Here is a 16903-nt window from a genome sequence, read left to right on the forward strand (position 1 = left end):
TGATGCCTTTCCACTAATTTTGATTTGATGCCATTTTGATGTGAGAACTAGTTTACAAGAGTACTTGTATATTGAGTATGAACAATAAATAGAAACTTGAATAAATTTATAGAATTCCATTCTCCATGAGTGTTATGCCATGATATGCATTTTGTTATAAACAAAAATAAAAAAAATATATAAATAATTTGTAATTCATAATTAATGAAAGGATATGTTTCAATCAAAATGCATGACTTATGAAATGGGACTTCTTCCTAGTGCATATTTGGAATCTCAGTTATAATTTATATCATTTATCTTTTTTACTCATACACTTATATATTGTTTATTTATCTTATTACCCCTCATGTTAGCGGGGGTACATAAGGTCAAGGTCACAAGTCAAAAGCAATGTAAAAACCATTTGAGGCCTTGTATTAAGTATCTTGGGACTGCGTATTATCATTCAGTTTGTATCTTGTTGTTTTGGTTAGACCATGGATGGTCCCTTGAGGTTTATTTCAGGTTTGTTTTGTTTTGTATAAGATTGGAGGGCCATAGGTGAGCCTTCTTGAGGACTCATGGTTTTATGGGATCCTGCATTTGTAGGGGTAATCACTGTTATATGGGCTAGTTTAGTTCGCGTCAAGGTGCACCTATGTCTTACCACATGGTTATTGTCTATAAAGTCTATAGGTGGCCTTGGCTTTGGTGTAGTATCCTCAGACAACACTCATGCATTGTAGTCTCATATTGACCACTGCCACCTTTCTCGAGGTAGTTCATGGTTCCTAATGCAAAGTGGTCCTAGTGGTCAAAAAGTCAATTTGGTCTAAGATTGTGTAGTTTGATGAGAGTAATCCATAACATGAAAAATTTTTCCAATTGGAGAAAAAAGTGGCTAGTTACAACTTGGTCAATAGGTTAAAGCAAGATTCTGGGTGGGAAAAGAGGTGGAGTGTTGGGAAAATCACACATGTATTATGTCCAAAATAATTAATAAAACAAGGAGAACAAAACCCAGGTGCCAGATTTCAGAGATCCATCGCGGCATTAAAAAACCAACATAGGGGGTAGATGATGTGGCAGCGCAGGTAATGATGTGGCAATTCCTTGCAAGATATGGAAATTCTGAGAGAGAACCAGTATAGGTCTAGGCTGGTAGAGCAATATTGATGTTCTAGAATTTCCAGAAGGGAAAGTGCATTGGAGATCTAGCTTCTAGGTGGCTAATTTGATTTATTAAAGGGAAAAGTCAAGTCAAGTATAACCATAGGCAAAGTCAACCAGCCATAAGAGGGTCTACCTAGCCGTTGGAGACCTAATGGACCAATTTGTTGAGTGACGCATCAATAATGTAGCCATTAAAAGATAGATATATACCAAGGGTTCAAGCATTCTCTTGACAATGATGTATGACAAGGACTTATGGCAGTGATGTATATCACAATGATGTCTATGGCATCGATGTGACATTGATATATGACAATATTTATGATAGTGATGATGAAACAGAGATGCATGGCATTGTTTTAATCACCGTGTGATATATATGTGTGTGTGTGTGTGTGTGTTGTATGGTATGACAATAATATTGGGCCATGATATGTCATAGATGTTCTTATGACAATGATATTCGGTAGTGGCATGACATTGATGTATGTCAGTGAAACATGTTCCTATGAAAAATGACAATAACCATTGATGTGATAAAATTGGCAACTAGGGCCAAACTCCATGTGGGTCATCTTATTTATGGCCACTGATATTTTTCTTGGATTCCTCTCTTCGAGAGGTGTAGGATTGATCTAAAGATCATCCAATTTCGACATGTATTTATGGAGATATGAACTTATTTATATTATTTGACAATTTGTCAAGGTCAGCGAACAACCAAATAACCCCCAACTCAACCTCAATGTTGCATTTAAATAGAGGAGGCCTCAAGTCATTTGTTACACACATCTCTCATGATCTCTCTCCACTCGTTTGGGTTTGGTGGTAAGAGAGATCAAGTGAGAGACCTAGCCGCAGTCCTAAAGAAGGAGATCTAGCCCTAGCCGAAGATCTAAAAGGAGCCATAGCCATAGTGACAAGCAAGCCCTAGCCACAGTCAAAGGGAAGGATCCAATATGCATTCAAGAGGAAGGCTTAATCCGTAGTTAAGAGGAAACCTATTCGCTATCAAGAAGAGCTCCAATATGCAACCAAAGGGAGCCCTAATCTGCTGTCGAATGAAGCTGCTGCCTAAAGGAGGCCCTAAATTGCAATTAAGAGAGGCATAATTCATAGCAAGGAGGCCTAATATGCAATTTAAAGAGAGGCCTAAGACGTAGTCAAGAGGCCAGATCCACAGCAATTGAGGAGCCCTAATACACAGCCAAGAAGAGACCTTAAGCCGCAGCAAGAGGAGCCCTAACGCAGCTAGAATAAACTTGTTGACGGTGTGAAGCATGAGTTGTTGTAGGTTATAGTGTAGTAATAGAGGCTATGTCTAGGCATGGGTTAAGGACTTGTTTGGGTCTGTTGGAGGAGACCACAACTATAACTAGCTGCTTTGCTAGGCTGCAAGCCATAGCAAGTAGCTAAGGCTGTTCCAAGGCAACATTGAGGTGTACATTGCTTGCAGGAGGCAGCGTGGATAAAGGGGAGACTCTCTTAGGTGGATTGCAGCCCTAGAAGGGCTTAGTTCGTTGACAGTGTGGAAGGTTTAGGGTTGCATATTGTGCCCTAACCAGAATTGCAGGAGCAGCAAGCAATCAGAGGAATGTTGTAGCAGTGTTATGTGGAGGGCTACTAGATTGATGATCTACTAAAAGGATATGCTATAAGACTCTTAATGAATGTTTGAAGACTGTCATAAGGATTCAAGGTTGTATCTTAGAATAGTCATCGTTAGCAGAATGATGGACTTACTGCTGCTGTCATAAAATATCTGATTTGTATATTTGTACTATCTTTCTCTCTCTGCTGAACTATTGAAGAATATAAGAAGATTTTATTAAGGATTTCCCCACATTGGGGTTTGTCCCTGGTTGGTGCCACATCTTGTGTTCTCTTGTCTTGGCTTGTCTTTTACTGTTTATGTTTATGTTCTATCTGCATTTTACTATCATGCTGATGTGATTGTTAATCTGGAAATTGATATTGGGCCTATAAGAGAAATTGAAGTAAATTTCTCTTAAGCATAGAACATACCTAAAATTACCATGGTATCAGAGGTGAAGTGAAGACAAAGCCCAAGCAAAAGTGAAAGAGCAATCACCGAAGACAATTGGACAAGGTCAAAGGCTTAATGGGTTCCTCATCCCACTTCCCGGTTGAAGACAAGCTCCGTGAAAACTCTGACTATCACGGATGGAAGATCTCTCTTGATCTGACATTGGAAGAATAAGAAGTGATGGATTATGTAATGCACTGAACAAGTACACCAAGGGCAAAGATGAGGATATTCAATCCTACTTCTTGATCATTGAGATCAAGAATGATCTTCTATCGATTGGAGAAATCATATTTGACATGGAACTTACTATCACTACTCTTGGAGGGCTCCCACCCGAGTGGTATATATTTAGAACCACTATTATCAATAATGATCGAATTCCGGGATTTGAAGAATTGATGTCAAGATGCATTCAGGAAGAAACAAGAATGGTGGAGCAAGAAATGCCTTTTAATAGAGGCAACCCCACTGCTTTCTCCACTCATGCCAAAAGGAGAAATAATGCAGGGTCTAAAGGTCACTTCAATGGAAATCTCAGATCTAAGGGTGGAAGGAAGCGCAGGTGCTTTGCTTGCAATAAGTTTGGCCTCTATGCAAGGGAGTGTCCAAATAAAAGGGACACATCACATGATGATGATCACAATCATTATTCCAGGGGAAACTTTAACAACAATGATTGAAGGAATGACTGGTACAATGGCAAAGGAAAAAGGAATGCGGGATATCAAGGAAATGGTCGACCCTCCAAGAAAGCAAGGAACTCCAGGTATGAAGAATCAGATGTGGTTAACAATAAGCAAAAGGAGTATTTGGCTCATTGATAGTGGTGCTTCAAAGCACTTCACCGGATATAAGGAAGCTCTCTCTAATCTGTTAGAGAAGGAAACAAACTTGGAGATTATTCTTGGAGACGATGCCACCTATCCCGTAAAGGTTGTAGGGAATGTTACCTTTCAATTGAATCAGGGTAACCCTATTCATTTACAAGAAGTTCTATATGTACCTGATCTCAAAAGGAACCTGGTGTCCATTTCGGCAATGGATGACAAAGGTTACAAGGTGGCATTCATCGATGGAAAGGTACATGTTTGGAAAGGGAATTTTAAAGATGCTTTTGCTCTTGGGTTCAGGGTTGGCACTTTTTATCAAGTTGCACGAAGTCCATTGGGGACCATGTCTTGCGACACATCTCTACAATCTGAACCATGGAACTAGAGGTTTTCCCATCTTGATTACAAGGCCCTACCCGATATGAGACAGATGGTGACTGGGATGCCAAGTTCAAAGAAGAGCATGAAAGTATATATCCGGGACATGCCGATGGAAGGCTTACAAGGGGACCATTCCCCTCAATTAATAGCAAGACCACAGATGTGGAACAACCAGAGGGGTTTGAGGTTGATGACCAGGAATCTCATATATGTAGGTTGAAGAAAGCTCTCTTTGGTTTGAAGCAAGCACCCCAGACTTGGTATGAGAGAATCGATAGCTATCTGATGAAGCTGGGATTCACTAGGAGTGAAGCCGATCCAAACCTTTACTTTAAAGTTGAAGATGATAGACCTCTCATACTGGTGCTTTATACAAATGACCTCTTTTTGATAGGTGCAGACCCTCACTCACAAACGTAAGAGGGAGTTGGTTTCTGAATTTGAGATGAAGGACCTAGGACTGATGCACTAATTCCTAGGGTTGGAGGTCTGGCAAAAGCTAAGAGAAATTTTCCTATCTTAAGGAAAATATGTTGTGAAGATATTGGAAAGATTTGAGATGGTGGACTGCAAGCTTGTGACTACCCCGATGGAGCTTAACTTTAAGAAGTTATGCGGTAGTGCTGCCGGACCTGAATTGGGAAATGCTTCTGAGTATCATCAACTCATAGGAGCACTGATGTTCTTGGTGAACTCCCGTCTGAATATATGTTTTGCAGTGAACACGTTGAGCCAATATATGGTTGAACCTCATCACACACATTGGATTGGTGCCAAGAATATTTTGAGATATCTTCAGGGCACAATCACTCATGGATTGAGATACACTGCCGGAGATGTGAGGCTGCATGGTTATTCTGATGTTGATTGGGCAGACAATATGGTGGATCGCCAAAGCACTTCTAAGTGTTGTTTCTCTTTGGGTTCCGCTTCGATATCCTTGATGAGCAGGAAGCAAAATTCAGTTTCTTTGAGCACCGCTAAGACCGAATACATAGCTGCGAGTATGGCCTCGTGTGACGTTGTTTGGTTGGGGAAGCTCTTCAGTGAGATATTTGGACACGTGCTGGATACCACCGTGATCCTCTGTGACAACTAGAGTGGGATTTGATTATTAGAGAATCCCGTATTTCATGATCACTCCTAGCTCATAGTCATCAGGTACCACTTTATCCAGGATATGGTATAACAAGGACCAATAAGGCTCCATCACATCGGGACTGATGAGTAGGTTGCTGAGATTTTGACGAAGCCCTTGGGAAAGGTCAAATTCTTGATTTTCCGAGAATGACTAGGATTCATGGGGAGACCCTCTCTTGAGGGTCCTGTATGATATGGATATTGAGCTTTAGGAGCTCTAGGGGCCATGGGGCACTTCTTGGAGCTATGAGCAACCATAGGGTGAGTGGTTCAACCTTCCCTTAATGGTTTGCTATGTAGGCAGGATGAGTGGTTCATCCTTCTCCTGCTGAGACACAATCATAGGGTGAGTGGTCTAGCCTTCCCCTAGTGATTTATTGTGTACAGGGTGAGTGGTTCTGCCTTCCCCTGGGATACCCCATGGTGACATGTAGGCAAGATGAGTGGTTCATCCTTCTCCTGCTGAGACATCCTACCCATGTAGTCTTGGACTCATGGGAAGCACCTCTCATCTGGCCAATTAGTAGGGAAATGAAGATAGGGACCATAGTACTACCAATGGACGCATTGTGTACTACCGTACTCCCTATGCTAGGATGACCTATATTGATCTGGGATCAATGGAACTTACTTCAGGTCAGTAAGAGTGGTATGAGACACTCTCTTTATTTGGAACTGATTTCGGATCAGTAAGAGTGGTATGAGACACTCTCTTTATATGGGATTGACTTTGGGTCAGTAGAGAATGGTATGATATAATCTCGATCACTTCTTCTTCATAGTTTAGCAAAGCAGAGCAGAGAATAATAGTGAAGGGCACTGCATTGATGGCAGAGATAGTACACACTGGCATATGGATTAGCAGATGGAGTTCTCCCTAGTTGAGAGGGTGTGTTAAAATTGGCAACTAGGGCCAAACTCCATGTGGGTCATCTTATCTATGGAAGTTGATATTTTTCTTGGATTCCTCTCTTCGAGAGGTGTAGGATTGATTTAAAGATCATCCAGTTCAGACATGTATTTATGGAGATATGAGTTTATTTAGATTATTTGACAATTTGTCAAGGTCGGCCAACAACCAAATAACCCCCAGCTCAACCTCAACGTTGCATTTAAATAGAGGAGGCCTCAAGCCATTTGTTACAAACATCTCTCATGATCTCTCTCCACTCGTTTGGGTTTGGTGGTAAGAGAGGTCAAGTGAGAGACCTAGCCGCAGTCTTAAAGAAGGAGATCTAGCCCTAGCCAAAGATCTAAAGGGGCCATAGCCATAGTGACAAGAAAGCCCTAGCCACAGTCAAAGGGAAGGCTCAAATACGTAGTCAAGAGGAAGGCTTAATCCACAGTTAAGAGGAAACCTATTCGCTGTCGAGAGGAGGTCCAATACGCAGCCAAAGGGAGCCCTAATCTGTTGTCTAAAGAAGCCCTAATCCGTTGTCTAAAGGAGGCCCTAAACTGCAGTTAAGAGAGGCCTAATTCGTAGCAAGAAGGAGGCCTCATACGCAGTCTAGAGAGAGGCCTAAGACGTAGTCAAGAGAGGCCAGATCCACAACAATTGAGGAGCCCTAATACGCAGCCAAGAAGAGACCTTAAGTCGCAACAAGAGGAGCCCTAACGCAGCTAGAATAAACTTGTTGATAGCATGAAAGAAGTATGAGTTGCTGTAGGTGACAGCGGTGTAATAGAGGCTATGTCTAGGGCCTAGGCATGGGTTAAGGACTTGTTTGGCCCTGTTGGAGGAGACCGTAGCTACAACTAGCTGCTTTGCTAGGATGCAAGCCATAGCAAGCAGCTAAGGCTGTTCCAAGGCAACATTGAGGTGTACATTGCTTGCAGGAGGCAACATGGATAAAGGGGAGACTCTCCTAGGTGGACCGCAGCCCTAAAAGGGCTTAGTTTGCTAACAACGTGGAAGGTTAAGGGCTGCATAATGTGCCCTAACTAGAATTGCAGGAGTAGCAAGCAATCAAAGGAATGTTGCAACAATGTTATGTGGAGGGCTACTAGATTGATGATCTACTAAAAGGATATGCTACAACACTTTTAATGAATGTTTGAAGACTGTCATAAGGATTCAGAGCTGCATCTTAGAACAATCATCATTAGTAGAATGATGGACTTACTGCTGCTGTCATAAAATATTTGATTTGTATATTTGTACTATCTTTCTCTTTGCTGAACTAGTGAAGAATATAAGAAGATTTGATCAAGGGTTTCCCCACATTGGGGTTTGTCCCTGGTTGGTGCCACATCTTGTGTCCTCTTGTCTTGGCTTGTCTTCTACTGTTTATGTTTATGTTCTATCTGCATTTTACTATTATGTTGATGTGATTGCTAATTTGGAAATTGATATTGGGCCTATAAGAGATATTGAGGTAAATTGCTCTTAAGCATAGAACATACCTAAAATTAACAATATGACAATGACCTTTGATATGGCAGTGACTTTGTTGTATGGTAGTGACACTCTGATGTATGGCAATGTATCTTTGATGTATGACTATGTCTTTATATGACAATGATCTATGATAGTTGTGATAGTGTCTCTATCACAAATGTCACAGTGTATGACAATGATGTCTATGACCATGACATATATGATAGTGATGCTAGTGAATACCTACTTGAGGGTTACGTTTGTTGCTATCTTATGAGGATCTAGTATGATCCAGGTTTGGCCTTGTTACCTCTCAAACTAGTAGGGGTCCTAAAAGGGGATCCTTGAAGGGCTACCACTAGGTCAAGGGAAACAATGGAGCAATAAACCACTATCACCTCGACTAAGGCTCCCTACTCTTTACAAACTTTCACCGATGGGAGGAGACCTGCTATAATAAGGATGACAAAATTGAATGGATCAATGATAGGATGAGAGGTGATCCTAAAATCCTATTCACAAGAGAGGATCAAATATATGGCTTACTTGGTTTGAAAGCAAGATTAAAGGCTCTCTAAGAAGGGTTGAAGGGAATTCTGGGAGCTAGGGTCTGAGTATATGACTTGGAAAGAAGATTCTTAGCTCCTAAAATCCTTGTGGAAACTTGACTTCCAAGTGGTCTTTGTGAAATTGGCTTCAATAAGTTGTGGGACCACACAGGACCAAGTGGACTCAAGGTTAGGTCAAGGAAATGGGGTTGGGAAACCAATGATGTGTTTGACCTAATCAGGGAGGAGAAGGGGATCAAGGAGGAATTTTCAATGAAAGGTAATGCCATGAGCCCAATGAGGTTTCTAGTGAAGGGACACCTAGGGAAAGGAATGGTCCTCGAGCTAGGGATTGCAATACCTTGAGATCCCACCGTAGGATTTGCTTAAAATTTGGAGGGCCTCTAGAACAAATTACAACGCAGTTGTGGACCAAAAATCGAAGTATTTGGATGGCTGGATTGTGAGATATGTGATGCCTTAGGTGACGTATGTAGGTCAGGCCTAGAAAGAGAGAGAGAAGATGAGAAAAATATAATTTAAGGTGATCACCTATGGAGGACCAGTGCCTAATCCTTTGGGGAGATTTGGAGTCATGAGTAATTATGACTATGGATATTGGATTTTCAAGGTCAAGGAGGCCTCAAAGACAACCTTGCATACCATTAGGGCAGCAACAAAAGCAACTTCAAGAACTTTATACTTCGTTTTGCAAAAATAGAATGCTTATCAAGATGGATTTCAATGAAGAAGCATCTCTAGGAACATTCATTCTTAATACATGGCCCATACATGAAGCATCACTATCAAGAAACTGAATTTCCACAACTTCGCATAAATGGATGCAGTAAATTAGCCCTAGCATAGCAAAATCCGAACAACAATGTATGTGACAAAATAGAAAGAAAGAATAGCTTTAAATTTCACTTACATTTATTAGGAGTATATGCAACCATCAAAACTTTGCCAATCAAGAAGGTCTAGGACAAGAGAAAATAATCCAAACATCAAAATTCATTCCATGCTCCAAAAATTCATCCTTCAAGAAGGATAGTGAAGTTCTCTAAAGAGATAGAAGTCCAATCCAAGTGATGATGCTAAAATGAACTCACATCGCTTGTATTTATACACTCCTAATGAGTTCGACTTAGCTAATTAGGTCTATGTTAACCCCTAGAATAAAATAATGTGCAAAATAGCTATCTTCTGGTGACAAGCCCACCAAACAAGCTCATAAACAATATAATAAGCCTCTCAAGAGGTTGAATGATCAATAGTAAATGTCATTGGGCCTTCTAAGAGGCCTGATGAAGTCCATAAGTGCCAGAATGATAAATAGGACTCCCAAAAATAGTGAACAAGGGGTTGGCCCCTTGTTCCCCAAATAATAAACCTGTGGTGCTCCCAACGGGAGTGGGGCCACACAAGTAACCTCATGGGTCTCCAAGTAGATCGAAGATGCCTGTAGAGCATCTGTAAGGGCTCAAATGATGGTGTAAGTGATGCCACATCAACATATAAGTCTTGTGTTATCTGCCAAGTGCATGGTACAACTATGGGGCCGGCTGGGCATGGTGAACTAGGTGCATTTTCCTCATACATCGGGTGAATCTCGAGCAATCTTTGAACATCTCTGGGGATCCATGGAGTGTTGTCTACTGCTGTGGAGGCCCATGGCTCTCTGCACACACCCTACATGTGCCAATGTAGCCCTCTGCGGAAGCATCTGCTATATATATATATTTTTATATTTTTTGCATTTATACTCAAAACAAACATCCCAAATACCAAATTAATTGTAGAAGACATGAAAACATGCATATTTTTGCATAAATCAAGATAGATATAACATCCATTGTACATTAATGATTAATTATTCGAGCATCAACCATTTAGATGCATCAACCATCTAGAATCTAGATTCTTCTCCTCTTGTCTAGCCTTTGCCTCTACCTCGATTGTCTAGGGATATTAGTCAACATTGCCCAATTTTGATCAAACTACCTAATTCAAGACTTAAAATATGGTAGAAAAAGCTTAACATGCTTGATTGATGATTTTGACTTGATTGAAAGGTAATTTTTTGCTAAGGGCGTGCCGCGTGACAAAGGAGTTCAACAATTAACACCACCAACACTAGGGTACATATAGGGCTTGGTGCTCTTGATTAAATGCTAATCACATACCTTCATAATTGATATAATCTAATGAAATGCCACAATCCCATTGATCCTGAATTCCTGAAAACTGTTAAGTCTGCTGAATTTTGAATAGAATATGAAATTCTATTTCTCCATATGAAGTCCAATGAGGCTGGAACCACTCTCAAACATCCTAAGTCATTTCATGGTAATGTTAAAAATTTAAATAAAAGGATGAAAATGAAAAATAAAGGAGAATGTCACTTTTACTTTAAGAATTTAACATTACCATGAGGGAGCATCTACTATATTTATATATTTTTTTTGCCTTCATTCGTCACCCTAACCCAAGGTGGACCCACCCCCAACAAGCAAACTCGCCTAAAATAAAATAAAAAAATTGAAAAAAAAAACGATTTTGTAAACGCTTTTCCGGAAGCCTTTCTGGAAGCATGCGCTTCCTCCTCCGAAGCGCCACGCTTCTGATGTCCGAAGCGCTGTACGAAGTGCGCTTCGGCGCTTCCGTACAACGCTTCCAAATTTCCAGGAAGCGTCTAAAAATGCCGAAGCGGCGCTTCCGAATTCGGAAGCGCTGCTTCCGGCCAAGCTTCCTAGGCGCTTTCGTACGGGACGCGCTTCAGGGCTTGGAACCGGGGGGGGGGGGGGGCGCTTCGTGCAACTATGCTCTGGAGGGTTAGGACCTCGTGTAGGGAGACCAAACCCAAAATGAAGACCATGTGTAATCCTGCATAAGATCCAATGCGTCCCCTAGCCTTCCAGTACAACAAGTCATTTAAAGAAATCGAGTTAAAGAGCTTACAAACCATGGACAACATGTGGGCACTTCATAATGGCATGCCCTTCCATAGTGGGATTTGGCATGTGCTAATGTCTCCAAGCTCCAAAGGGGGTTAACCAAGTACCCTATTAGGTGGTTTCTACCTTTAGAGGGGATAGTATGTCCAAGGTACATCCTTCAAATGGTGGTGACATGTGATAAAGAGATGAATGGAATAGGGAATGAAAGGGGCAATCCTGGGCCACATGTCGGGGTACAAGGGTAGCTAATAAAGGGAAGCCCACACTTGGGTATAAAATGTATAGGAGGGAGTAATCGTGTTGCATGAGATACCTCGACCTTGATGTTTCCACCCTTGTTTAAACTTTATATACATTTTGCCTTTTATGATATTTCTTTGTTTAACTGCTTGGGGCTCAAGGATAAGAGCATGATGTGTAAGGTATAACAGTGGATACCCCTTTTAAGGTAGGGCGGTTAATTGCCCACCATGGGTTGGGACAATCTTGGGTTCCAGAATGATAAAAGGAGGCTCATATAGGGCCTATAGGAACCAGGTTGACGACCATGGGTATGGGGTAGAGCTCATGCATTTGGCCTTTGCCCACGTGCTAAATGTGTTTGTCCCAACCATCTTTTGCATTTTGTGGTACATTTTACTGTTGAATGTGGCCAATTATGCTTTTACTTTTCTTTTTAGATGCATCAACCTCTGGGGCATCGTTTCAAGCTCCACACAGGGTGGAGGCAAAGGGAAGGGGAGGCCAACCCTATGTGGACCCAAGTGGGAAGAATAATGAATGGGGCTATAATGAATGGAAGAGGAGTAATGTGTATGGATGAGAGAGCGAGACCATGCAATCAAAATCAGGGTTTCCCATGTATTACCACCCTAAAACCCAAAGGTCAGTAAAGGAGATCCCACGAGACTAAGATCCAAGGGTAACATCCAAAAGAGGTCTAGGAGGCAAAAGCATAGACCTAGCCCACTCTTTCTGCCAAATCCCCCCATTAATCCATGCCCAGAAATGTCCATGATAAGCAAACTACAATACTCAATTACCAAATGACAAGGCATGCCTTTAGGTTTGGGAGGTCGACCTTCAAACATACGATCATGACAAATGGGTCAGGGACCACATGGCTAGCTCAAGTGATGGATAAATGGCACAATGAGCTAGTTGGTGGCTGCAAGGGGCTATTGGCTGCCGACTGAGGACCATCTTAGAGAACATTCTCTCCTAGGATATCACCCACAAAATGGTGGGTAACAGGTCCTAGGTGGTCTAATGTGATTGATGATGAAAGACTTATGTCTCATGATAGTTGTACATTGTATCTCAGTTGAACATTTGATGAATATCTAAGAAGAATAATCTGGTTGGGTTTGCCCTTGGTCTTTAACCTAAATCATAGTGTTTATATTGTATACTAGGCTAGGGCAATTTTTTCCTTTAGGATTGCTATTCCGATGAGGGTTTCTTCAACAAATCTTTAGCAGAAAACTTGATTAGGGTTTCCACTTAATTAGAAAATATTAGATGACAATAATCTGCCTTCCATCATCTAACAATAGACAACCATTAAATAACACAAAATTTCCACAACAAAAGATATCCACAATTACAATTTTTAAGTCACAACAATGACTGCAAAATAACAATAAGGGCATCCACAACTAATTTACTAATATTGACTTGTAATACCAGCAATTTGTAAATTAGTATAAAATCAAATTGTGCTACTCTAACTACCCACGTGCATTGTATGAATTTAATTATGCTCTCTTAATCTTACTATAGGGGGGTCCAGATTTCCTTCTATAGGTAACAGTGGAGACAAATTTTTGTTTCTTTGCAAGATTCGTGCTTCAAGAAATAAGCCTCTTATTTGGAGTATCTGCAGAGACAAAACCTTTGATTTTTGTGACCAAAACTTTCTCTTGTGATGGTCACAAAGCTTTTATTCCAACTGCGGATTTTTGATTTTAGGGACCGAGCTTCAGATAATGCATGCATTGCCTTGACAAATAACCATAGAGCTTATATTCTCAATGCGGATCACGTGTCTTCATGTTCGAGCTTCTGATCATACCTGCATTCCCTTAATAGGCAGTCGCACAACCTTTATTGACTTCCGGCGCTGAGCTTCATATAATGCTTGCACTGTCTTGACAGGTAACCACAAAGCTTATTTCCTCAATGCGGATCACGTGTCTTCAGGGATAAGCTTCAGATCATGCCCACATTGCCTTAACGGATAATTGCAGAGCCTTTATTGACTTCAAAGGCCAAGCTTCAGATAATGCTCACACTTCGACAGATAGTTGTAGAGCTTATATTCCCAATTGATTATGAAAAATGAAACTCAGTCCAGTATTCTTGTGCCCAAAATAGAGTTTAATCCTATGTTGCACGAGTTTCTGGTATGCGGGTACTTCGGGTACGGGGGAACAAGTATTTGGAACGACTAGAAGCTTTGCCCAAATTTATAGGAAATGTCAAGTTGGGAGCGATAAGAATATATATATTAAAATTTAATATATATTAAAAGTAAAAATAAAATAATTTATTTATTTCCATCCAAAACTTGCTAATTAAATTCCATCCTGCACATTCAATCTTGCAATGAAATATGTAAAAGATTGAACGTTGAAACACGGTTAGAAAAAAAATCAAAATATTAATCCATCAACAATTTGCCAATGAAATTCCTTGCCAACAAAGAAACACGCGGAACTCCCAAACCGAAAAAAAGCTATTATTACTTGATTATTGTGTGATTTCATGCAACACTATATTATATTCAACTTCAAAATTAAAGTTTGTAAATTTATAAAATGAAACTAACTAACACTCTACTCTTTCTCTTTCTGACCATCACTGTAATTTGTTGAAACTTATCATTAAAGCTTCAAGAAAGTAGACCTATTTGTAATTGTTGAACTTCAAGATTTGCAACATAAGCTCGCAAGGAATCATTGGCAACTGTCGATAGTTTGTTGAAACCTTTGCTACATCTCCACGTCTCTATCGCTTTACATAGCCCATGCAGTCCAACCCCATGACCTATCATGTATCACTTAGACAATAAACAAATGGTACCTTCTCTGCCCAAAATAGGTATCCAAAAGATGGAAATCTGCTCAAAATAAGTACCCGAAACGTCAAAATCATATGTAGTGAAGCTCCCGAAAAGCTCCAAATTACCCTTTGAAGCTCCCGACAATTTTGGAAAGTTTCCTAACAGGTCCCAAGCTCCCAGGAGCGCGGGAGCGTGGGGTACGTGCTCTCCAATTCCTGGGAGCAGTACTCGTGTTACTATGGTTTAATCTCAAATTTTTTCTTCTTTTGATCAATCCTTTGCCCATAACTATGTTTGATCTCCAGATCAATTCACATAGCCCAAAATTATACTCGGTTAACTTGCCAACAGATGGTCTTGGTCTTAGAAAGAATTTTCCTGCCTTCTTGAACCTTTTTAATCTAGAAATTCCATCAACAATCTTGTACCAGAACAAGTAAAAATAAAGAGAAAATAGTTTTTGTCAACTAGGGTGGGATCTTTCACCAACGAAATTGACAGAGGTAAAGGGTTCTTAAAACCCTCAGAGCCTCAGGCTCAAGGGAAAAACAGATAAATTGGTCCACAATGATGATCTAAATGAACTCAAACCTTCTGTATCTATAGTTTTCCTTGAGGGGATTCTCCTCCTTAATTAATTAAGTAAAATTCACTCCAAACCCAAACTTTGGTTTTCATTGCCCAGCTGCCCCAAAAGTCACCCACACATTAGGTATTTTGAGGTTTTCCCCTTTATCAAGGACTATAGCCTACGGGGATCGATAGGCTACTTCCTATTTGGATCTTGAGAGATTAATTCCTTGGGAACATTAGAGTCCCCTGTTCCCGACATTGCTTGTCCTCAAGCATTGATAAATCTTGCTGCTGACCCCTTTGTTTCCCAAGTAGATGACCAATATGAATGATTCTTCTAATCAACCTCTGAAGTACATAGCCTCTACCTATTTTTGATGGGGTGATTCCATCTGAAATGAGATAAACTATGGCATGCATGTGGTCTCCAATAACCTTTAAATGGATTTATGTGCGATGATCAACCCCACATATTTCACACCTGTCAATTCTATAGCACAGTCCATGATGGGTTAAAGAAAGTCTGTTTCATAATTATTTGAAACCTTCTGAAGGATCTGAACCATGTGCTCAAGACCCATTCTTGTATCAATATTTATGTTTTGTAAAATCTCTAGAGTTCCATCATCTTTTCGGTTATATTGCATGAAAACCAAATTATAGAATTCTATGAATCTAGTATCATCTCCCAGATTTGTGCCTGCATAGCCTGTTTTAGGATGGATATCATAATATGGTTCAGAGCAGGGACTGGTTGGACCACTAGACCAGAAGTTGTCCTCCTCTCCCATATGTTTTATTCTTTCCTCTGGAACACCCACCTGTTCATACCAAATATTGAAGGCCTCATCATCATCCCTGAAGACACTCACCCACAACCTCTCAGGAGGCAGCTTGAAATCCTTAGTTGCAAGCTCCCATGCCCATCTAATACCCTCTTGCTTGTAGTCTCCAAAACTGAAGTTACCAAGCATTTCAAAAACTGTGTGATGTTTGTCAGTCTGACCCACATTCTCCACATCATTAGTTCTAATGCATTTTTGAGCAGTTGTAGCACTTGGCACTTGCCTTGGTGCTTGAGCAAACAAAATGGGCTTGAACTGAAGCATTCTAGCAATTGTAAGTAGAATTGTTGGATCACCAGGCATAAGAGAAGAGCCAGGCATAATCTTATGATTACGAGACTGATAAAACCCAAGAAATCTACAACAACTCACATCCCAGTCACAGAAGGATTTGATTGCCTTTTCACTTGGTTCATCCTTCATTGTTTTTGTCAGTGCTGAACTATTTCTGACTGATAGATTCACTTTCTGTGGCACTTTTAATAGAATGCTTCTATACTTATATGTTGTTGGGAAATTGAAAAAAAAGAGCTTCCCTGCTGTGAATCCACACTGAATTTGCTACCTCTGTCACAAATTGATGGAGAAGCGTACCTCTTATGAGTACCTTCTTCCTCCTCCCTTATAAGCCTCTGTATCACAACGTCAAAGCTTGGAAATTGGCATCATGAATATTCTGGTCAGATTTTTGCAAGCATGCGCTAACATGCTTTTGCGATTAGAATGAACCCCTCTCATAGCATTTTTCATAGAAAAAACAATGAAGAGACCATTCAAGCATACTTCATGAGGATATAAAAAATCAAGGATCAACTGTTAACTGTTGGTGAAATTGTATCTCATAAAGAGTTGATGCTGATTACACTTGGAGTTCTTTCTCCTACTTGGGAGACTCTTATTATTACCATAAGAAACAATGATAAGTTTCCCACATTTGATGAGCTCCTGGGAATGTGCAGTCAAGAAGAGGCCAGAATGAT

General features: G+C 40.5%; 1 protein-coding gene and 1 pseudogene across 2 annotated transcripts in view; one reads left to right on the plus strand and one right to left on the minus strand.

Annotated features, from left to right (window-relative positions):
* The window catches only part of LOC149239681 (zinc finger (CCCH type) helicase family protein), a 319676-nt gene that overhangs the window by 184425 nt on the left and 118348 nt on the right, over window positions 1-16903 (plus strand). The window lies entirely within an intron of this gene.
* The window catches only part of LOC149239682 (alanine--tRNA ligase, chloroplastic/mitochondrial pseudogene), a 53172-nt pseudogene continuing 51566 nt past the window's right edge, over window positions 15298-16903 (minus strand).

This window comes from Pinus tabuliformis, chromosome 8, assembly GCF_031772625.1.
Source record: "Pinus tabuliformis cultivar Carrire ecotype Pingquan chromosome 8, CPIR1, whole genome shotgun sequence".
NCBI classification, from domain to species: Eukaryota; Viridiplantae; Streptophyta; class Pinopsida; order Pinales; family Pinaceae; genus Pinus; species Pinus tabuliformis.